Below are 25093 nucleotides of genomic sequence, written 5' to 3'. Positions count from 1 at the left end.
GTTGTCAACCTTATCTTGATGATGAGAATGACTATTATTATTAGTGGTGGTGTTTTTTTGCTAACTTTATTTTTCCACTCCTTTCTTTTTATTTTTTGGCATCCTCTTTTGTTACAAATGCCCAGAATACCCCATTAGGTACACTGGAAAAGTCAATCTTCCTGACATGCTCTAACAGATGAAAAACAGGCTGTTAGAGGAATAAAAATGCAAATATAATTGCAAATATATATTTTCTTTATCGTCATTCTTTTGGGGTTATAATGGAAATTGTGCATTTGTTAAGAGTGGAGTCCTTAAATTCTTGGATCATGATCCCACTAAGGTGTCAAAGCTGGTTTAATCCCCCCAATTCCTGGCTTTCCATTCGCTGCAACAGACCATCTGCATCAGAAATGTCCAGCAGAACAGTTCCATTCCAGGAGGGGTAAAACATCTTGGGCAGGATTAAAAGGAACAATTCAAAGTGCAGTGGACGCTGGAGTGGAAACCTAACCCTGGTAAAGTCTATGAAGTATAGAGGGGCCAGGGTTTCACCCCAGCCTCTTTTTTCCTGCTTTAAGTGTGTGATTTGGCAGGGGAAAAGTTCAATTGAAGGCACACAGTTAGGCTATACATACAACAAAGAGGCAGGGAGGGGGGAAAAAGGCAAGACAAAGGATTACTTCAAAGTTAGACATCAGCTCCTTTAGCTTTACACAATGAAGGAAAGCACATAGGTTTCAACAGGATAAAAGTAGACTTTATTTTGTAAAGAGATCTCAGGATGAAACAAAAGACTGTAATTGTACCTCCTATCTGCAAATCTGAGGTGGTGAAGGAAAAGAAAGTGGGTGGATGGTTAACAAGAATAGCTTGAAACCATGCTTTGTTAACAGAGTAAAATTAGCTTGCTGAGAACCTTTATTTTCCACACAACTTTTAACAGGAGCATTATTTTACATATCTCTATGGTAGAGACCCCATTTACAAATTTGCAGCAAGTAACCACTGAACTTCAGCTAATTTTTCTCTGTTTTCTGTTTCATCTGCTGAATTAATGACAATACATCTGAGGTGCCTTGCTAACACTTCCATAGCTGAAAGTTTGTCAGCATTTCCACTGTAGGCACCTCAGGCTATCACACTGGATTAATTTCACCCTGTGAAATCAAATCTGGAAAAGGTTTAGAGGTAAAAGTATTGTTTGATTTTCAAAAAAAAGCATCATTCATATAGCTCTCTTTGAAATGTTGGATGAACCAACTAAAATTAAAACAGCAGAGGATTCAATTCACATGTCCTTTTATTTTGCTGGTTTTTGAAAATCTGAAAAGCCAGATTTGCAGGTCAGTCCAGATATTGTCCAAGCTCAGCATCTGCCTGGTTAGAGAAAAGTGATCCCTCTGCCCCTCCTGCCGTGCCTCTCAGCTACTGTCATAGCATTGTCTTACATGTCCATCATTGAAATTAGTTATGTGATTTCCCTTTTTTTCCTTTCACAGTTGCATCTTAGCAGACGTATACTGTACTTGACATCATCAAACCTGCTCCCAAGCACAGTTATATTACTGTTGGTTCATTCTGCCATGTCTCCAAAACATCTGTGGTGGGGCGTGTGGCAGCGCGCTTTTACTGGTGAACATTTCTCTTTGCCTGGTGCTTAACGCCAAGGAAGTGGTGAGACCTGTCAGTGCTGCCATCCAAAACCAGAATTCACAATTCTCTTTTAAAAATCTGACAACTTCTCTCTTTTTCTTTTCTAACCTCTTCCACAATCTTCCAAATGCAAGACGCAGGATATCCCTGTCATCCATTTCAAAACCCGGTCGGCTTTTGGCTGGAAGCCCCCTCTACAACTCCACTTTCAAATTCAGAAATAGAGATTTTTCCACTCATTTTTTAGGACTTTTCTACTTTGTGAAGTGAATTTCGTTATGACTTATGTCATGGCAGGTGTTCATCTCCCCTCACCTTCTTAATGCAGGAAGCATATGGGGCATTACCCACAATAATAACCCCACTGAATGTGTCTACCAGCAACGAGGACTGGAAAGCCAACTGGCCAGCCTGGAGTTCCCTTTCATAAGGGAAATTCCATGAGAGTTATGGGGCTTGTATAATAATAGCCTTATTCTAGAATATTTTCCTACATGAACTTCATGTTCAGGTTATGGTCTTGGGAAAACATTTTTTTGAAGAAGTAAATGTTTCAGAATAGCAATTCAAGAACACATCAATTCAGATTTAATTTCAAATTGTCATGTTTTGGGGATTGTAGAGTCAGACTCTTGATCTTATCAGACTGTATTTTTCACACATTTCATTCTTTTTTAAATGTTTTATTTCATTTAAATTTATTTAGCAGATCCCTCTTTGGAGCAGGAAATCCCAACATTATTAAATTCAAGGACTCAAGAAAGGAAGGTAGAAAAAATATGTTATTTGGAAAAAATCTGTTGATTAATATTGAAGGGCTCTCTAACCAATTTAAAATTAAGATTAATCTGAATCCATATAATATATGGAAACTCATTCTAAAATTGAAACTTGAGAAACTGTATTTTAATCTTGAAAAGTTTTATTTCTTCTACTACACCAAAGTGAATATGTATTTACACTCTGAATTATACACATGACTCATCCTCCAAATAATTTTTTTAGAGTATTCATTAACTTTTTAAAAACATTTTGTACTAGCATTTCTTTTTGCAGTACAAGAGTCACGCTATAAAAATGCAATACAAACCATATAGTATAGACGAATGTGAGGGGTTTTACAGTGCTTCATTATTTCTTGGAATATTTCCAAAGATTTTTTTTTCCTTTCTAATTTAACACATCAGTCAGTCTTTTCTTCTTCTGTGGTTTTAGCCAAACTGTGCTGCCCAGTTCAGAGTGTGTGGTGTTGTTTGTACTCTGCTCGCAGACTGAGACAAGGAAATCCATTTCCTTGGTAGTGGGAAATACAGGATTTCCACTATTCAGTGGAAGTGCTATTCTAAAGAAAGCTTCTTGCTTCACCCTACACTACACAGTGCAGGGTGAAGATTGACCCAAATACATAGATTTCACAATGCTTTCCGTAAAATTTTGTGGTACACCCTGTCTGCATGTTCTCCTACTCTCCTTCTAGCCAAGAAATACTTGCCAAACAGTCACCGAGATAACAAGTGAAGAAACAGATCATGAGAACTCTTATTTGTTTTCTCTTCTCTCAAGTGCAAGAAAAAAATACAAAATGAACAGAAAATAAATAAGCGTAAAAAGTCAATTTTAAAATTTAAAATAAATATTGAGAGCTACTCAAAGATATTTATTAACACAGCTGAGGGTCTTATGGTCAGAGACCATGAGCTGGGTTAAATATGATTTCCTACTGCTACCATGCTCCTGCAACAGGGAATGCTGCACCACCAGACAACCCCCTGCAATGGGACTGAATTTATAGCAATAAACTTGTGCAGACATTTACTGATATTACGCTGCCTAAAAACCTTTGTAGTGCTAAATCCTGTGTTTCCAATCATGTATAAGTTTCCTCCCATTCTATGTGCTCAGGTATTATAACAAGGATTTAAGTGCTATACTGGAGGAGGGTTGAAAATACTTCTGTTTTCTTAAATATTTGGAAAATTATCTTAAACCTCTGTGACACATACTGATCATTTGAATAATTTTAAAAATGAGAAGTTTAAAGGTCCTTGTATGTGGGGAGGAAGAAGTTTAAAAAATGCAATGTAGGATCTCTAACTGCGCTTCTGTGTAAACCATGCTCTGCCTAAGGGTGCAAGAAGTGCTCTGATCTGGAGCAGAGCTTGCTTCTTTTGCCTTTTCCCAACATTATAAGGATTTCCAAACAACAATACTACAAGACCAGGGCAGGAGAAGACTCCTATGCTATATTTGAGTGTAGTGAATAGTTGTAGCCACAAAGACTGAACAGTATCTTGTTGCTAAAACTTAAGCTTTTTTCAGATTTTTCAGGTGTCTAATTTCACTTCTACAAATGGTTTAGCTGTTGCTTCACTGTAAGGGTTCAGTAACACATATTGTGTTTACAGGGAAAAGGTGATAGAAATTTGTTTAATCTACTTTAAACACCAAACAGGTACAGATTCAATAAAGTAGTAACGATAAAAGGAACAGTAGATTTCAGAGAGCAGCAAGAATAGTACACTGTGACTATAAGGATTCCTCTTGACAGACTCTGCTCTCACACAGATCAATATCTCTGTATGAATTGTCATTGCATTGCATTTTAAACTAAGAGATTTTTATTCCCTGAACTTTTCTGAATCTACTTACTGCTTAGAATGTAAGTTCACCACATGATTTCCACCATTTTTAACATTTGGTGGTCTTATTTCAGGCATGAAAAGGGACAAATCAGGTTATCATCAGGATCAAAGGCTTTGTGACAATAAGGAGAAGAACAAAGATTGTTCACAGAAGCTAGAAACTAAGATGGTTTGCTAGTTAAACACCACAGCATTAAAACTTGTGTTAGGGCTCAAAAATTGTAGCATATACTTGATGGGAAGTGGTCACAGCACCAAGCATGTTCAAGGAGCATCTGGATGAGGCTCATGTTCATATGGTTTAGTTTTAGGTAGTCCTGCAAGGCGTCAGGAGATGGACTTGATGATCCTTACAGATCCCTTCCAACTTGAGAGATTCTGTGACAATACCAACTCACTTTTGATACAAACTGCTGCAGAGGTGTTTGGTAAGGCCCAAATTCTATTGTAAGCAGCTGTCAAATTATCACACTGTCAGTCACCTGACATGCTTGGTCCAACTACTGTTTGTAATCCACTTACAAATACTGGTGAAATAAATATGCAGTGTCAGAAGATGTTCTTGCAAGCCACAGAATCACAGAATAGGTAAGGTTAGAAGGGACCACAATGAGTCCAACTTCCCTGCTCAAGAAGGGCCATCCTAGAGCACATTACAGGGAGTTGCATTCAGATGGTTCTTGGGTACCCCCAGTGAGGGAGACTCTGCAACATCTCTGGTCAATCCATTCCCAGATGTGATCATTTGTGGTGACTTCCTCAGATTCAGGTGGAATTTACTGTGCGTCAGTTTCTGCCTGTTCCCTCACTAAGACGAGCCTGGAAACATCCTCTTGATACCCTCCCTTTAGATACTCATAGACATTGATGAGGTTCCACCTCAGATGTCTCTTCTTGAGGCGAACAGGCCCAGCTCCTTCAGGCTTCCTTCATGAGAAATGCTCCAGTCCCTTAACCATCTTCGTAGCCCCCACTGGATTCCCTCCAGGAGCTCCGTGTCTCTCTGGTACTGAGGAGCCCAGAAGTGGACACAGCACTCCAGATGTGGCTGAGCTGATGGGCAGGATCAGCTCCCTCGACCCGCTGGCAATGTTATTCCTAACAGAGCTCGTTGGCTTTGGTAGCAGCAAGGGCACACTCTGGCTCATGGACAGCTCCTTGTCTAACAACTGGACAACAGCTGGATCTCCACCTTATTTCCTGAAATATGTGATGTTTTATGTCTCTTAGCATTCTCGTCTGGATATTTGGGCTTTACTAGTCTAATTCTTCAGGATCAGAAATATACTGGTAGATATCCAACCTCCCTCAGATCCAGTCCCAATGAACTCTTGCAGCAATGAGTTCCACCAGCTAACCATGAATGGTATGAAGAAACATTTCCACATGTCACTTTTCATTCCAGTTGCTGGCAGGAAATCACTGTTTTTCCTTCTTTATTTCAGCCAGTTGATCTTTCTGCTGAACAAGGTGATCCACCCAGACCTAGCAGCTGTGACTTGCTGTGATTCACACGCAGAGGAATGTGGTGATAAATGGGATTTTTCAAGTCAGAAACAGATCTGTGGGTTTGGAGGGCTGACCTACAACACGCACCATGGCTTTCTTTGCAGTCAAATTCTGCAGTAACCTGTAAAACTAGTTTGCAGGCTGGAAGTGGGTGAGTTAAGTGTCACTGAAGTATTTTTTAAGTGTCACAGGTGTTTTTAAAGTAATTGTCTGTATTCTTTTGATGAACTTTGCCTGAAGTCTAAAGACTGTAAACATTCCTGTATAATAAGAGGCCTCATTAGCAGATTGTCAGCAATTGTCTTGGAAAGAAGAAAACTGTAAAATTTTCATGGCTTGAAGGAACTGGTGTTTTTTCTTTTGTTTTTACTTTTTGAAAACTTTTTCTGGTGCACTGAATGTGCTGATGGTTTAGTTGCTTTTTCAGTTTATAACAGTATGTGTTTACCACTCTTTCCCCAGTGACATTATGAAACAACTATGTTTTAGTGATACTAGGAAGTTATGAGGTTTGTGAGGCAAAATTTGGATCCTTATAATGACACTGTCTGTTTTATTCTTATTTTTTTAAGATGAAATTGTTCTCTAAGGAGTTTATTCACATGCTATATAGTTGTTGAAAGTTGTTGTGAAATCTGGCTTACTCAGTAGCATGACCTGATTCAACTGCTCTCCCCATCTCAGGCCAACTAATGTTATTGGTCTTTATTATTAAGTGACCAACAGTGCTATATTAACTTTCATGAGTTTCTACCACAAGATATAGAACATAGGTAAAATCATAGAGGGTAGATTCATCCTGGAAATCATAACATACATGGCAAATGTTCACTCCATACTTGAGAGGTTAATTATGCATACTTTTATTTCACATCCTTTTGTGTATAAAATGTCCATTATGTACAAATTTTTTCCAAGATATTTCTGAAGGTCTTGCCCTTTTGTCATTATGGAACATTTGAAGGAAACAAGTCTGGAGTCTCTTTTTGTTTTTCTTCCAAGGAATAGACAGTGATGCAAAACAATTTTTCTTCAGTCTCACTCAGGGAATTTTGAAAACAGTGCTAACTGAGCAATAAGTGCAAAATTGAACAAAAATATTAAAAAGACATGCATTAGAACATTCTGAAAATGAAAAAGAAATATATTTAAAAAACAGGAAGTTACACATAATACAAGATATTAATGGGTTTTTAAAAATTAATTGTTTGTAGTTACGTTGCCAAAACTTCTTCTACATCTACTAATCAGTGGGAGCATGGATAACCTTTACCCAAATTTTATTACATTTATAGTAGTTTTGGCATCATACCACAAGTGCTGTCAGCTAAGGCAGAAAGCACACATGGCTGTTTCACTCCCAGAGATGCCATGGCAGCTACTGCACCTGGTATGACCTAGCTTTGCTACAGGAATGGTCTTTGCACGCCCACAAACTCTGCTATTGATTTCACCGCGCTCCTTTCCCAGCAACCTGGCACTGGGGAGCGCTGGCGCCGGTGAAATCACAGAAAATTCAACGTGGAAGCTCTGCATCACCAAGGTGAATAAGGAAGGTACAGTTTCAGCAGCTGAAGTTTGTAGCATGTCAGATTTGAATTATCTCAGTCCTGCAGTGACTGCTAATCCCTCACCTTGAGCCCTACTGTACCCGCTGGTTTCTGCTTGCTTGTTTAAAAAGAGCCCAGTGATAAAGAGTCTCCTCTTCCAACATGTGCTGTTGCTGACTTGCTGTTGCAGACCCATCAATCCACCGCATCTTAAGGGTTTCCACGCACAGAAAAGCTACATTTACCCACATTCTTAAGATGTTAAAATTTATGTTATATTTAGTCTTTTTATGTTAAAAGAGGAGTAACTCCCAGGAAGACTTGGTAGCCTGCCTTTCATTGGTTAGAGCTGATTTTCCCTCAATTAATTCAAAGTTCATTTGCTATTTTAAGGGAACCCAGTAAGATTTTATTCTGTGGGAGGGCAGTACAGTGGGGAAACAGTGAGGTTTGGCTTGCAGCCAGAATTAGCCAGAGAATTTCTGGATTTTGGCTGCACTTGCTGTAATAGCAGATTAGTCTACACTGAGAGATTTATCAGGGACTGCACAAAATTAGAAAAGCAAATCTGTTTATGGTGAAAACTTCTCTATTGTGACAAAGCCTGCTTGGGTGTTCCCTGTGCAATCCACCACTACCTGTTTCCCTCAGGCATCTGATGACTGGATCACAGCAAAGCATCTGAGGAGTCATTCGTGTTGGTCCCTTGGATGAGCTTTCATGAGCATATTGAAATGAAAACAAAACCACAGAAAGAACAGAAAAAGTCTTGAACTTCATTCTCTTCATTGTTTCTCCATAGCCTAGCAATTATTCATGAGATAAGGACTGAATTTTAATATACATGGCAAAACATGTTTCCATTAATATTGGTGAATGAGCTACAATTATGAAACTGGTTTGCTGTGTCTGATTTTTTGCCAAACCTCTTCCAGGCGGACTATTTTAGTCATGGGAATTCGCCATAAACATTTTATGCTTAAGCATAAATTTAAGATAATTCATTCTGGCTTTATATCAGTATATCTCATTTTAGCTCGTGGCATTTTCCTTATTTAAAACAGTACAAATCTCAGCAGCATCTGACTTAGTAAAGGGAACCATGGAAAGTGAGAGTCATACTTTTTTTAACAAAAAAACTGTCTGCCTATGTCAGTACTATTGAAAAATGTTTGTGTCATAATAGTGCATAAATAATAATTAAATCTTAGTCTGCTGTAAGGGATTTCAGTCATCATTTCTGTAGCTTTTTTCCCCACTTTTCTCACACAATTTGTATAAATTTTTTATACTGAGCAACTTTGAAAAGAGTAAATGTATTTGCATATATAAGTCAAATTTAGAAATGAGAAACGTGAGAAAGCTATTTCATGGAAACAGCATCAGGAAATTGTGGAGAAAAAAATATTATATCTCATCTCTGACCATGAGGTCATACTACACCCAGTTATGAAAAGTCATATTTATAAACTCCTACCTCTGTGGTTTTGAAGGAGGGGGAGGGTTTTCTGAGTTTGCACACTGCAAATCACAAAACCAAGGGATTCATCTTATGGGAAGAAATTTGTGAGTTATATCAGTCTAAAACTGGGTACGGCTCCTAAAACCAGGTTTACATTATTAAAACACATAAATACATAAATAAACAGAAAGGGATAGGAGAAGTAAGTTATTTGCACTGCATCAAGAAATCCTCAGATCAAGCAGCTTCTTTTCCAAGTGTGATTGTGGAATGTAGCAGCTGCTCAAGGTTCTGCTAACTGTGGAAGATTCATGACCAGTAGATTAATTTACTTTTCAGCAATTATAACTTATCTTGCATCAGCCTGTTTACAATTTCTCTGCCATCCACATGCATTAGCACCAGGTTAACGTGCAAAACATGCACTAAATTATGTCCTGGATAAATCTCTCCTGCTAAATGCCACAGTCCTTGTCCCTACTTCCTGAGAATAACCTTTGATCTTCACATCAACAAAAAAAATAATTACTATCTTTGCCCAACCCGGGACAAGTAATTTCACTCCTAAATAAGTGCACAGCTGGAGACAGATGTGTTCTTCTCTCCAGGCAGACCCTGCAGGGTCTTCCACAAGGCTTTATATCATACTTGTCATTCGTTTATCAGGATCCAAATGTTGTACACTGAAAATGTGTGTAAAACATTCTCAGAATTTCAAACAATAACAAATCAGAATGGGGGAGGGGGAGAAAAGGCTGCAGGAAAAAATAGAAGTCTCCCAGCTGTGCAAACTTAAGTAGTTGGATTAGCAGAAAATGCACTCCAAAAGTTACATTTTTGCCATCTTCAGCAAAAGTTGATTCAAGGACTGTATTATCAAATTTTAAATTCAGTGCCAAACTAATGAAAAAAAATGTTTCAAATCTTCCTTTACCATGCACAAAGACTCCAGACTATTCTGTTCAGAGAAGTCTTGCAACTCTTTTTTACCACCCTCCCCCAATAAACTGCTATTTTCTGATGAAGACAAAAGAACTCCTTAAATCTTTTGTTTCTTCAGTTAAAGAAGATTTTTCTTTGAAGCATATATGTTCATGTTTGATTCTGGTTTTCCCTTCCATCTTCATGTCTCTTTTAGGTACTCTGTGGTTTTTGCTCCTTAATCATGTAAAAGATTGTATCATTTTTGCTACATTAGGAAAAAGAAAACTAAGTAAGCAATATCATTTAGGGAAATTATTTATTTCAAATAATTTTTGATGTTACGATAAAAAGGAAAAAATTGAAGAGCAGAATTAGAACATATAGATGAAAGAAATGCTTTAAACAGCAACTTGTGAAATTCAATATCACAATAAATATGAATATTACAATCAATTATATGGCTACTGATATATAATTTATTAAAGATTAACAAACATAGCTGTATATCCTAAATGAATGTAAAAAACCTTAAGCCAATTTAATGAGCCAACTAACATTAAAAAAAACTTTAAACCATGTTCTGAGATCAAATGCCATATGAATTTGATCCAATATAACATGTGCAAATCAGAATGAGAACGAAGCATGAAGCTAAGCAGTCTGGATAATTAATTTTTTTTCTTTAATTCAGAAATCAGTAGTATTCAATCAGAAACTATCAATCCTGTCTAAATGAAGGAAGAATTGCCCAATTTCATTTTTCCAAAAAAAATGGATTTTTTTTTTTCTGTTCTTTATAACTATTTCCTTTGTCTTGAGTCTTCCCTGGTCTCTGCAGGACAGTCCTGGATTGCTGCTTCTTTGTTCTTCCTAACTTTTTCCACCTGACAGTCGCACCTCTCGCAGCTCTTTTAAAATATCAGGGTGAAATCAAGTGGGAATACAATCTGGAGGGAAAAAAAAAAAAAAATTAAACAGCCTCCTAGCAAATTACCATGTTGAATTGGCTACTTTTTCTTAATACTCTGCTATGTGAGAAGTCTGGACAGATCAGTCTTCTCTGGCTGAAACAAAGGTCTTGTCCTTGCTGAAGGTTCTTTTCCACCCTGGGTCTGTTGCCCTCTGTAGATTCATATTAATGAATAAAATCACTGAGGCTCACCCTGTGGCTCCAAGGACAAATGGTTTGGCAGGGTGATGTCCAGACTGTGTACTTGTCTGCCATGCATGTACTCGGCAGCCAGCCCCAGCACACACCATCCCTGAGCCGAGCCTGCGAGACGGGGCTGGCTAGCATGAGCCAAACCTGTGTCCAGAGAAAAACCTGCAGCTACTGGCCAGCAGCTGGGAGATGGACTGCAGAAGAACACAGAAATGAGGTGATCCCATGCCCCATTCCTGTTCAGCTGGAGCAGACAGAGTTACAGTGACTAAAATTGCCATTCTGCTTCACGAGATATGTTTCAAGTGTGTAGATGAGGCAAATGTGAGCATTTTCAGATCTAATGTGCATGGTCTTACAATTTTTTATAGACAATTCTCAAACACCACAGTCATAAGGAAAACACAATTTCAACCGGCAATCACAGAATAGAATTAAAGCTAACAATGCAGGACAAGAAGAAAATGCTCCCATACTTTTGCTGAAATACAGTCATGGAAGCAATTCCTTTACTTTTGCAGTGAAATCTCCTAATATAGTGAGCTGAGTGTGATGAAAATTAGATCAGCTACTATGTAAGGGTCTCACATTACATTTGCCAGAGAAATGCAATAAGCTTTCTTGGTCCACATCTCTTTAACTTGTCTGTGAATGGGAGGCTTCACAGTGACCACAGGGTTCAGAGTCCAGATTACATACCCTGAAGCAAGCAGGGAGTATCACATTCTGCATAAAACATTTTTCAGCTAATATGGCAGGCAATGATACTTCCAAAAGTTTCTAAGGAACTTAAAGGTGTGAGCTCCTTTCCAGCCAGGACCCTGGTCTGTGCATAGGGTATAGTCAGGAAAAAGTTAAGCACCACAGCCCCAAGGGTTTGCATATCTCACTATCCCCAAGAGTAATCAGCGAGACTGAAGCTGCTGTCTCTGAACAGAAACTGACAGGAGAACTGACTAAGCTAAGGAGCAGATACTGCTAAAGTAATTTTTGAAGATCTGCCAGAAAAGAAGGCCCTATGTAACTGGAATTCATGCCATGAATTCCTTCATGAACTAATATTTTGCAGTCTTAGGCAAAAAAAAAAGCGTGGTATTGGAGGTAAAAAGTAGCCATGCCAGTGCCAGTGCTCCCTTTTGTCCAAAAAGCTGAGTGCTTGAGAGCAAGATGTGGTAACGTGGGGTTCAGAGCAGCTTGAGGAGATTACAGCCCACATTTCCCATGGGAGTTCTTCAGCCATGAAGGTAATGATCCTCATAATCATAAACATATTTTCTCTCCTGCACAAAGATTTAAGTATGCTACTGAAAGAAGAACAATACAAAGACCGTTTCATCCCAAAATATCCTTCAGAAGAGAGAGTCAACTTGTAGTATCTAGTTAAGGCACACGTGGCCGAGAATGGCACATTGTGTGGCACACACTGGGGAAAGCAGAGAGGCACGGAGGAGCTGCAGGGGTAGTCCATAGGTGGAAGATGACACTGGCTGCTCGGATTCCCAGAGGGTGGAGTAAGCTGGACTGGATGCTCAGTGAGGTTCCAGGAGGGTCTGGCAGTGTCTGCTTCAGTTCTTGAGTCACCTGCTACCACAGAGAAAATGTGGCATGCACAGTAGCCCATGTGATAGGATCAGGGGATTTGGCCTCCAGGTGAGAGACCAACTTAAACTGCTCATGGCAAATAAAACAGTTGGAAAAATGAATGTGCAAATCTTCCACGGTTTAAGTAACTGGAAACAACCTTCACAACCACTGGGGTGAAGAAAACATCTTTATTCCTGCTTTTTCCACGTGGTGTAATGCAGCATTTGCCAATGGTGGGTTTCTACAGCAGAAAGGCTGAGCCAGGTGGTTCTGCCCACCCTTTGCTCCCACCCTTCTACCACACTTACCTGAGCATTTGGCTGGTTTTGTGCTGACCCTGGTCAGCATGCTGAGGGAAAAAACATCTTTTTTCACCTCCAATATTTTCTATTGAATGATTCAGCACACAGAAGGCCAAACAAACTGAGAAATGGAGAAGGGTGGCCCACCTGGCCAAGAGTGGGCTCCTGGAAAAGCCAAGGCAGGTTATGATTGCACACAGCCCATTGAGCCAGCAAGGAAACAGGCAGGGAATGCCTGCTGCAGGCATTAAGGCATCAGGCTACCAAGCAAGTGCAGCCAGTACTGAAGTACCTCCCAAGGGGAGGTATTTAAGCAGTTTATGGAACTTTACCAGAAGAAATTAGACTTCAGGCAGCTTAAGGATTCAGTGATGCCTATATTAATGTTTATCTGAATTTATGTTTGGATGATAGTTTTTGCAGCATTCGAATAACATTTGGTTTCCTATATCAATCTGAGGTTTCTAACTCATGATATCAAAAATACTTTTGAAAATGTTATGGAAATCCTTAATTACCCTGGGTATCTTTGAGAATTTTAGCCATTCTGTTTCCAAACCATTCAAGACTAGTTGTAAAGGCTGTAATAATTTCTACATTATACAACAGACTCCTGAATCCAAATGCCAGGTATTACTAAGCACCATCTTATCTGGTACTCAGCTAGAGCCTTTTTGAATGACAGATTGTAATTGAGTGTCATAAAATCTGTTTTCTGATAACTATTATTACTATAGTGCTAGAATAAGTGGCTGAAAAATACATGCCTATAAATAAGTTTTAATTATATAACTCACCGTGCTTACTTTGTTACTTAGCCTCAGACAATCTTGTTTCCCAGTTCTTAAGACATAAAAACCCAGTCCATAATGTCTTACTCTCCATATGGCACTTTAATCCAAATCTTAATTAGATTACTCTCACTTTCTGAGTGAGGCCCTAAAGAGCATGCAGCAAAGCCAACAGTCCGCCATTCTTATGCTTTTAATTATTCTTCAAACCTTTGTGAAAAAGTTTAAAATGCAATTTTAGCAGTTGTAGCAAAAATCTGTTAGCCAAAAGGACAATAGGGGATCACATCTTTATGCATTTTCGTGCATTGCATTTTATTATTAATAATATCTTCTTGTGAATATCTGATCACTGAGAAATGAGAAAAAAAAATCTAAATATCAGGTACAAATAAGAGGAAGGCTAAATTCTCAAACTCTACTTCAACAGAATTAAAACAGAAAATTTCATGGGAACCAAGAGCAAGAGAAGTTTTTACTGGCATTCTGATCAGATTTCCTATTACCTATATTATAATTATAAAACCTATAATAATAATTTCCTATTTAAATTGTTAATTTACAACATGTGTATCATTTCATAAAATAACAAGAGTGTAATAAGAAATAATCATATTTTAAGACTCCTCCATTGCCAGCACAATCCATGGGATTAAAATCTGGGTTTTTTGCATCTTTCCATTGTTTGGAAAGATGCAAAAATTATCATTGAGCTAAATGCTTGCTGTTGAATCCGGGTTTTCTTTCTGTGCACACAGCACTGTATGACATGGGAAAGCTTCATTTTTCTCTGCTGCAATAAGATGACAGTGTCAAAACTCTGGGTGATACCAGCCAAACGTAATAGCACTGCTCCAAAATGCACGAATTTCAGATCTAGCTCAAGGACCAAAGCTTCCAATCTGATGCATGACATCCCACAAATTAATAAGCAAAGCAATATACAGTAGTACCAAAGTACAAGCCCAAGCAATTCTGTTTTCATGGAAAGGCATTGATGCCTTTTAACAATGTCAATTTGAGCTGATGTGGGTGGACGAACACCAGTGCTCAGCAATACCAAAATAACAGCAAAACTTGACCAAAGGAGGACAGGGGAGCCCTAGAGCGTGTGTTACCTGTGCAGTCCTTCAGGGAGAAGTCTTGTTTTACACTGTGCTGCATACACTGTCTGGAGAAGCCACAAATCAGCCAAACACAGGTCCGTCACCCTGAGAGACATGGCTTTCTGCATGTGGTTTTTACTTATCTTCCAGGGAATTCAGAAAGATGAAAGTAAAATGTAGAGCTTGGTGCCATCACATTGTGTTCTGATCTTTCCAGCAGTATACTGAGTCCATAAACCACTTTGTTTTGCTCAGCGATTCTTTGCTTTTTTTGAAACAGATGGAGTGAAAAAGTCTAACATCCTCTACAAAGACCAATCTGTATCCCAACAACAGACATTTTCTTTATTTATACACACAAATAAAGCACAGGAAAACAAATATTGAATGGAAAGACGCAGAGATATACAAATGCTGAGAACATATGTTGACAAATAGACATCTAAAACCATTTTTCAATGATAGTGTGGGGAGAAGAAAAGTGCTTAGATATCAAAGAAGTGCATGGTACAGTCACTAATGTATTGAATGCAAATTCAATATGCAGAACAGTTCACCAGTGTAAACAGGGTTAGAGCTGGGAAAGAAGAAAATTAAGATAATTATGAATTTTGGGGCATGCATATTCTTGATTAAGGAGTTTTGGTCCCTTGGGGTGCTCTGACCCTACTTTTTGTAGTGCAGAAGATGAAAAAAATATATATAGCTAGAAACCAACATAAGAAGTAAATCCATCTGGGGGCATCTTCTCACGAATATTTTAATTGAATGTAGAGTCTGTCGTCTTGCTCCAAGCTATTTTGAGATAATTCTCTTTCTCTTGACCTTTTAGATGAGGTCTACGGCTACATCTACCTTTCTTTTTGCTCTGAAAATAAGTGCAGAGACGGTAGCAAGGAGTATTCTGATCCCGTGAGTTCACCATGACTTTGGGAAAAGGCTTCTGGAGTGAGCAATTGTAGATGGCCCTGAGTGTGCATAAGCCCCAGACTGCTCAGTTTTGGTGACACTCAATATCCCTGTGGAGCTACACAGCAAAGAATGTTGCTATAGCCAATGACAGATACTTCTGTTTGGTTATTCACTTTTCTGTCATGAGGGGAATAAAGATCAACGCAACTGCAATGTCTATTTAGGCATTTATTTCTGTTCTCTCTGCCCTGCACCTTGCATTAACATGTAAAACTCTGCAAAGACTGCTACAGTGCAGTGAATCATCCCACTAAGTCACTAACTAGAGAAAATTGCTCTCAGATTCTGTGAGTCATCAGCTCTGCACATTATGTTCTTCAGACTTTTTCACAATATCTAGAAGATTCTGAGAATTTGAACAGCAACATGTCATAGACTGGAGAAAGTCCCTTTGAGGGAATAAACAAAAAAATAGCTTGAACAAATTTTATTTGTTTATGACTGAAGGAGTTCTTTAGTATTGAAAAAACAATACCTTGAAGGAGAAAATTAGAAAATTAGAAAAAAGATACAACTTTATAATGAAGGAACATTCTTTTAATTAAGAACTATATCAGATGGCATCTGTTTACACACTTGTATTTGTACCTGCAAATAACAAATATGCAAAAACAGGACTATCTGTTATCTGAACCCCTCATTAATGTTAAGGTATTTAACCTTTTAATTTTCCTTTGATACTGGGAAATGTTATTATTGTACTACAAATGAGAACTGAAAGAGGCTAACAAATCTGTGAAAATTTTGGTTTCTCACAAAAAGAAGGGCATGGCAGATAAGAATTCAGAAACAAACCAATAACAGCATCTAATGCCACAAATAGCACTATTTTTGCTCTGCTTAATGTCAAAAGGTCTCACAAAGCCTAATTAATTTCACTTGTCCTTCGTCAATGCATGACCAATTCATGCAGATATGGGATACTTGTTTTCCAAAGCTTCATTGTGAATCAATGATAAAACCCAGAACTTTTAAGCCCGTCTCATTTTCTTGTGCCCAGGAAACTTCTAACTCTGGTTTTATGCCCTGTAAACTGTATCTGAAGTTTTAATAATTTATATTAAATGAACTGGATAAGTGACTTCAAATATTAGTCTCTAGACTTTCCAAAAGTAATTGACTAAATTGCTTTGATAGTCAGCTGACAGTCACTCCTGTCTTTTTTTTACTGTCCAGATAGAAATGGGAAGAAAAAGATCCACGTGTATTAGAACATAGCCAAGAGTTAATGTGTCTGATATGAAAATGACACCATTTCCTCTTGCAAAATCTATCCAACAATTTCTAGTAATTTGAAGATCCACATCTTTACACACAAGCAAAGGTTAAATAAGGTTAAAACTTTACTAGCTGGGTTGTATTCGTAGTAGTATAGTAGTAGTAGACTCTCCAAAATAGTTAGCATACAGTCTTGACCTTGGAAGAGACTGAGAATGCAAGTGCTGTCAGTGGCTCCTACTTATACAAAACTGAGTCAGCATCAAAAATGTCAGCAGAGCACTTTCTGTTTTAATTTAATTCTCCCAACGTTTTCATTGGAAATGTGCGTGCATTTCAACACTGGGCTGCCAGACTTGAGGAATTCCCAGCTCTGCACAGATGATTGCCCTGCCTGGTTAACCACTTCACTGCATCTCTGGAGCACTGCACCGAGCAGGGGAGCAGCCGCCTTTGCACAGAGGTAGGACCCTCACAGTTGCAATGAACCAAGGACAGAAGGACTCAGAAGTTCTCCTGACAGGATGTTAGTCAGAAGATGGTGCTATTATAACAGAACTTTTAAGGCAGCTGAGTGTCCGTGGGAAAAGGCAACAGAAAGTAAACCCTAAGTGTAAATTAAAAGCTGATTTCCACGTGAGCTGGTGTTCTGCATGTCACTGAACACACCTCACAGAAAGGTACTCACTAGGACACCCTTTAATTCTACACCTTGTCTTGCTTGCATCAAGGGGGAAATGCACAGGAAAGCACATTTTAAATTGCCATTCACGAACTTTTGCACACAGATTTGGGTCATTTCAGCAGCCCTCAAAAAAGAAAAATTTAAAAAAGACATTTTTATGAATTTCTATCTCATATAGAGTGTTTCCATGTCAATATATGGGTTCAGACTGAGTTGCTTCTGGTACTGCAAAAAACCTGGAAATAGGCAGTAATATAATTTCATAGCCTCTGAAGCATTATTAGCTCAAATATCTACATAGAACCCCTGTTTTGTGTCATATAGAAATTGCTTTGAAAGCACTTGCTTTTGTCTTTACAAAGATAAAAAAATGGAGGTTACACAACTCTTCATAAAGAGAATACTAAATTTTCTGCAACATGAAAATATTTCATTGTGATTGTGAAGGAGAAAAAGCTGATGTTGGTGGGAAAACGAGGAAACAGATATATAATTACTAAAACATTTAGTTGCAAGTAAATGAGCATAGTAATTACCTACAACAAATGGGTGATTAGAAATGCATGAAATTAGAGCAGTCCACAGGAAAGCTAATTGTTATAATTGATATGATGAGTGATATGGATTCTGTAGTCTTTGGGCAATCATGAAAACTAGATTATAGAGGCAGAAACACTAAGTAGAAGTGACCACAGATGTGTTTTACTGTCTGACAGAGATCTCTTCCTTGCTTGAAAAGCCATAGTAGAGTTCTTAATATCTAGAATATAATGAATGTGCACGCACGTAAAGAAAACCAAACTGGGGGCAAGTGTTGTCATCGCGATCCAAATACATTAATGGGAGAGGTGACCATTCCTGGCTGCATTCCAGTGCTCCTCTGAAGAAGGTTACTGTATTGAGTAAACTTCTAGAGGAGCAACCTGTTTAAAAAAATTGCAAAAATCACGTCTGTGAAATGCAGCAGCCTGACAGCCTGGCATTGCTTGGAAATTCCAGCAGATTCTCTCCTGGAAGGCTGATAGGCCTCACTTGGTGCTTGAGTCAGGGCAGTGCCAGGTAACTAATGACTGTAAGGGGAATGATATAACAGCTGTGCATCATGTTTAGTTACCTAATTAAAACAATTTAAATATGATTTCTGCCTTAACATTTATTATTTGGCTCATTTCTTACAGCTTTTTTCAGCAGCAAAGGTCAGCTAAGGGAAAAGATTCAGAGGAATGACAGGAAAACATTGAAGGAAATATTTTGTAATTAGCTATTCTTAGCTATTATTAGTTACTTAGCTATTCTAGAGTAAATCCAGAGGAACTCTGCTGCTTCTACTGCAGTGTGTATTTACATCATGGGAAAAACCAAGAGAATGGGAAAAGAGACAGTCAGTGGAAATGGGGTGTAACATGATTGAAGAGAGGGGTCAAATTCTTTCCTGCCAAAAATGAGCAAACCTCTGTGAAAATGTCAGTGAAGCTTCACTCAGAAATGTCAGGAGAAATTTTAGCTGGAGTGGGAATTTCACAATGAATACATTTCTGTTTCTTTGAAATAGAGCCATACCTTTAAGCACTTTTATGATTAAATGTAAGCATTTTCAGCGGTGTCTACTGCGCACCACTCTAGGAGACGCTTCTGCTTTCTTGCTGGACAGCCCCCGAGCCTGCGCTGCGCTGGAGAAGGGAGCCCTGCAGCTCCCAGGCTCCTTTCCACAAACGTGGGCTGCTGGCTGCTCACCGAGTGCCTCAGTGCCCCGCAGCCACAGCCCCTGCCAGGCTGATGGGGCTTCTGCCAGGTGCCAGCACCGTCCTGCCTTCCCTGCCCAAGGGGCGCCTCTACAGCGCTGCAAGGATCCTCCAAAAAAACTTCTTAAAAACTGCTTTCGTGCCTTGCTTTTAAAACTTCTAATTTAAGTTTTGGAGCTTCCACATTCAATTCAATTCTGAAGCATGAAATTAATTTCCTATGGTTTTAAGTTATCTTCAGCCATATTTTGTTGTAGATGAGCGAGAGGAAAGAGTAAAAGCATCAGGCCTTACTTATAAGGTGAAGAAATCTGGGAATTAAGGAGTTAATTGTATTCTGGCATTAATACCATTCTCATTACCTCACTGTGCAATATGGGTAAACAGAACCAGAAATATGTTTACAAGTACTTCAAGGACACTATTAATTTTGATAGATTTTGTATGTACACCAATATATCTGAGAATATTGATCTGGTCCTTGGGTATATGTCCTGAACTACATAGTATAGGTCCTGCTAATTAGAAACCCTTAAATTTTCACTAAATTAGTAGATTTCAAAACATGAAATGTTTTGTTTTCAAGCACAGTAGCTTGCTAAAACCTCTTTCCTTTACAGGGAATAGAATTAGCTATACTAATTCAATTTTCAAAGATGAAACCAATTAGGGAGTTTTGTTTCTTACTAAATGCACAAATCCTTTTCACAGACGTGTTTCATGGAACCCTCTGCACTTACCTATGTATTTTTATCCACAAGAATTCATACCAAGATAGCAAACCAAGAAAAATTCAAGTGCATGCAAAAATGAAAGAAAAAATAAGTAAAAAGATTTCTCAAAGATTTCTCATCCTGGTTTAACAAGTAACGGACTTGGCAGGTCTTGTCTTTGTTCTGTCCCTGCAGCACAGTCTAGGAAAGAGCACTCCCGGTGGGAGCTGTTAGTCTTGAATAATAAAACAGATAACATGCAGAGAAGGCTGAAAAGAGCCCTTGCAGAGGTTAAGGGAGAAACACTAATTTTGGAAAGAATCCCAGTGGTGGATGTAAAATTTGCCCAAATAAAAGGGAACACATGTTGCTGTGGCAAAACAGCTCAGCAACCAAGAAAATAACCAGGCATGAAAAGCTTTATTTTCCAATTAGATCAGTTTAGGGAGTTTGATATATGCATTGTGTTTCTCTACCATGTCTTATCCAACTTTTGGTCTCTCTGCAGTTGAGTAGCTCCAGGTTCAAGCCTGGACTTCTCTGTCAAAGAATTTATGGGGGCAGAGATGCCAGAAAGATCCCCCACAAAGTTTTCTCCTTACAATTTAGTAAAATACCTTTCTCATTTTCACAAGTGTTTCTGCTCATAAGTCAGCTGGAAACCCAGAAAAGACCAGGACAAGTTTTACAGAGAAGATCTGCTCCCATATCTTTGCTGCAATATTATTCTCTGAGAGCTGCTCCCTAGAAAATATGTTGCTCTCACATCTCCAGCCAACATCTGGCCTGAGAGCCCCTGCTATACAGATATGAATACAGTCCCAGTCTTAACACATTGCTGAACTTCCCACTGAGGAGGAGGAAAATGTAAGAAAAGGGAGGGATGTAACGCTGCCTTCAGCTCTACCGATACAGATTTATGACCCTGTTGAAAAGGTGCTCCCAGATCTGCTGCAAGATAGTTGTTGGTTCCCCTAGAAGTACCTTTTAAATTCCACCCCTCCCACATTGGAAAGGTGCGGTCTGCATTCTGCACACAAATAGCCATGAAAATAGAAAAATATTTTGTAAATGCAAAGTATAGGTCCAGATAACCCCTAAGACTGCTTATCTTTCCTTAAAGTTATGAGTTGCATGGACAGAAGTGCCAAGTGTATGCATCCTTTGCCAAGAGTGTGCAGCAGGGTTTAGAGCACTGGGACACTGGTGGCCTGGTTGTGTTCCCTATCCTGCATCTCATCTGCTCTTCTCTTTGTCAAGCCTCTCCACTTTCCTGTACATGTAAAGTTTAGCAATACTAATAACAGACACTTCTATTGTAAAGCATTAACATCTGCTAAAGCAATTAGAATATTCATTCGTATTAATAAGAATAATCAGTGGTGCCTATTGGAAGCAAAAACATACAGGAAGAGAACAGAAAGCATTTAGCTGGAAATATAACAGTTGGGAGAAGCGTCTGTATCATGTGTTGTAAATGTGGAAAACAAAATACAAAAGGCCCTTTTAATTCCCATGAGATTCACGACCCCTCGTATACCACGTTTGGTGCTGATTTATTTGAATTAAGATGGCAAGAAAACCTCCTCTTGCTGTTTTTTGTTGCATTTTTTAGTTTAGTTTTCTTTTGTTTTTAATCAAGATCTTGCTCAAGCCCTGTGAGTAAGAATTCAGTAACACATTGTAAATCACATTTTGCAAGTTCTGTGACTTCAGATGAGATAGTAAAAGATAATGCTGTATAACTCACATGTGGCTGGTTTGTCATTCAGGCACCACATGTCAGATTCTCCCTCTACACAGCTGAATGTGTTAGTAAAAAAGCTGTAGAGACTACAAATAATGTAATTTTAAGTCCCTGGTAATTAGAATGTTTTGGTTTTTGCTGAAACAATTCAGAGTCTTGTGAGTGCAAGCCTAAGCCATTTTTAAACAATCTTTGAGTAAATTCAATTTATCATGAAACTTTTCCAAAAGAGGAATTGATAAAAAAGCTCAAAAACCAGCAACCAACTGGAACAGAAGTAGTACACAGTGAGCAGTCAACCCTTTCCCCTGTAAATGGTAGAGAAAATTATATTCCAAAGCAAAAGTGTGACATCCCATCATGACAACAGGAGGTTTCTCAAAGCTTCAAACACAAAATAAACATCTGAGTAAAACTTTTTCAACAATGTAATGTTATTTTTAAGGTGTCAGGGATTGTCACTGGCTACAGTTGCTTAAACAAGGTCTAAGGAGAGTCACTGTCCTAAACCTGTCTTTGGAGAGAAATAGGTGATTTGCAGTCCAAAACAGCAACTTTTCTTTGTTGTCCCTAAGAGAGTCTCAGTTAATGTGTCTACATCACAGGTGTAACTCACACCACTCATGCATCTGCCATTTACCAAAATGAGGCCCCAAAGGGTCTGACAATTGACTCACATCAAAATGTAAAGACTAAGTACTCTTTTATAGTTTTATACATCCCAGTATGCAAAAACAATCAGCCGTGTCCTCACGTGCAGCAAGTAAGGCCTGGTTTCTTATTCCTGAAGATACCCAAGCCCCTGGAGTGCCTTCATTTTCACTAGCTACCCAAACACTCACACAATTGCATATTGACCTGAACAGCCTGCTGCAGAAGGAAGAGTCATGGCACTTCAAGGACAGGCCAGCATTTCAGATGGAGGCACAGTGGAAAGAAGCATGATGGTCGTTTTGCTTGAAGGCATCCACACCAACGACTCTCCAAGACCTCTCTAGCTGGGTTTTGCACTAGTCCAATGTATTGCTCTGTTGCCAGCTACCAGACAGCCTTGCTACATTAATTCTGGGGTTTTTTGGGTTTTCAGCCCTTGAGGTTCAAGTTGTTAAGGACGTTGAAGCCTTAAACAACTTGAAAAAGAGCAAAGCTCTTGTGTCCTAAATTGTAGTGCAAAAGTCTTCATAACTAGAGAAAGGGATATAGCTACAGATAAGTGTAATTTTTTATATATTTATGTACATATTCCATTAAGTATGTGTGTGTATATTATGCATAAATATATATAAAATAACATGTATTTGATAGGACAAAGGAAAAGAACAAAAAGTCCTGCCTTAGTTGGAACTGCTGAAGAAGAGATTATCTGAACAGCTTTACATGAAAACATGCCTACATTTACTTCTCCAGAGCATGCAGAAAGTTTGGTGCCACTATCCATAATTACAAACAGAGGAAAGATCAGTTATGGATTTATTAGGAATTTTAAAAAGCATTTTTCCTTTCTAGTGCATTTTAAGTAGAGTACTAGCACTTGGAGGTATGATTTGAAGGTATGATTTTTATTAGAAATGTAGATGGTTCACCATTGGCTGTCTAAGAAGCAACAAAATAAAAGTTATTTTGCAAAATGTCTATACTAAAAATGAACTACAATAAAATCTGTCCATAACCATGGATGATCTCCTGCTTTTCCTTTTAAAAAGGATACATCAAGTCAGCGTCATTTTTTCATGTATCTAAGAAGCAAAGCCACAGCAGAGGCAAACATTATTACAGGTTTATTATGTCTCAAAATATAGAAATATATTCCAACAGCATATTTTAAAGAATAATATAACAATAATCTTCAGCTTCTTAGTCTCAAAATGGTACACCATTATTAAAAATATATTACTTAATGTACCCAAAATTTAGTGTCCATCAAATTCCATTTAGAATAAATTGAATTCAAAAAAGCATATCCATCTACCCAATTTATACCAAAAAACGCTAATTTTTTGAATATGACAGAGGAGTTTAACTTTTCTAAAATGGTAATTCAGATGCAGACCTTTTTTCCTATATATTCTTGTGCATGAATTGCAACTAAATCTAGATATGTAGGTAATGTCAGTGTAAAATACAGATGGGAGTGTAAAATGAACTGTTCTATTAAGGGGAAAGAGTTCCCAAGGCTGAAATCAGAACTGCTAATTTTTTTTTAATTGAGTGTATGCATAGAAAGGATTTATGTATTACTCCAATAGCAAGATAAAATAAATTAGTTTCTGCAGAAACAACAGCTGCCTATTCACATGCATACACACACTCACACACATGCTGATTTTATCAGTCTGTAATCATCTGAGTTTTCTGAGATATGTTTTAAATAACCAGAGAAGTCAGAGTTTACATGATTAGACTAAGAAGAAACTTATCAATCCTATCCATTTTTAGCAGCTCTTTGAGAATGGTTTAAAGGAAGCATTTTTAATGAAGGCAGTTCATGATAAAAGCATATGTGATAATTAGCCATGTAATAGAGAAAAAAAACATTTCTATTTTCTCACTTTCACAGCACTAAAACAAAGGGATGCCCAAAGACATTAAGTGTAATCAATTAAAAAAAAAAACCTGTGTGTAGTGAAGATGGGAATGGTAATTTGTAATTGGTTGTGTAATTCAAAGCCAAAGGATTTAACTTGAGACCAAAATTTAGTGGGAATAAAAACTTGTTGGTATGGATTTAAGAACTATTAAAGTTGCAAGTGCTAAATAAAAGGAAAAGTATCCCTTACTGAGTCCCATTATTTAACTCAATTCCCACCTGATAGAAAAGCAGACGGGACTGCAAATGGGCTGCAAGTTACATAACATCATCTTAGGAAAGGTGTTTTTTGTCTTTACCTGAAAACAGCCACCACCAGGGATAAGATTTTTGATTAAACATGTGGCAACTGCTGCACCCCCTGTGCCTTCCCTTGCACACTCTTAAAACACATCCAGAAGTGGGAGTTAAATAAAGCAAAGCCCTTCCATACCCTGTGTTCTGTATACTTTGTGCATATAGTAGCACGTGTATGTAATGGGAGGGCTTGTGTGTTTTTTTTAAATTTGATTTTGGCTTGTTTTACACTAATATAAAAATACCTGCCAGAGCAGTGTCATAGATAATAGACTGATAGGATTTGAGGTAAGAATGTTGTAGTTCAATTTTTAGCGTTAACTTGGAAAGTCATGGATAGAGGCAGGAGTCTGTCTACACAGAATTTCTGAAGCCTGGAGCCTTTTGCAAACTCTGCAGGTCACAAGCCAAAAAGTAACATACTCCTCCAGTTACACTCGTCTTGTTAAAGAAAATAGTTAT

General features: G+C 38.2%; 1 long non-coding RNA gene across 1 annotated transcript in view; it reads left to right on the top strand.

The window, feature by feature from the left end:
* The window catches only part of LOC134415377 (uncharacterized), a 40861-nt gene extending 35024 nt beyond the window's left edge, over positions 1-5837 (top strand). Inside the window, exon 3 of the long non-coding RNA XR_010027044.1 lies at positions 5726-5837. This is a non-coding gene — a long non-coding RNA (uncharacterized LOC134415377). The remainder of the gene's footprint in view (positions 1-5725) is intronic.
* The last annotated feature ends 19256 nt before the right edge of the window (positions 5838-25093 follow it).

This window comes from Melospiza melodia, chromosome 3 (assembly GCF_035770615.1).
Source record: "Melospiza melodia melodia isolate bMelMel2 chromosome 3, bMelMel2.pri, whole genome shotgun sequence".
In the NCBI taxonomy this organism is placed as follows: Eukaryota; Metazoa; Chordata; class Aves; order Passeriformes; family Passerellidae; genus Melospiza; species Melospiza melodia.
Note: the sequence above shows the minus strand (reverse complement) of the source record. Positions and strands in the feature narration are given on the sequence as shown.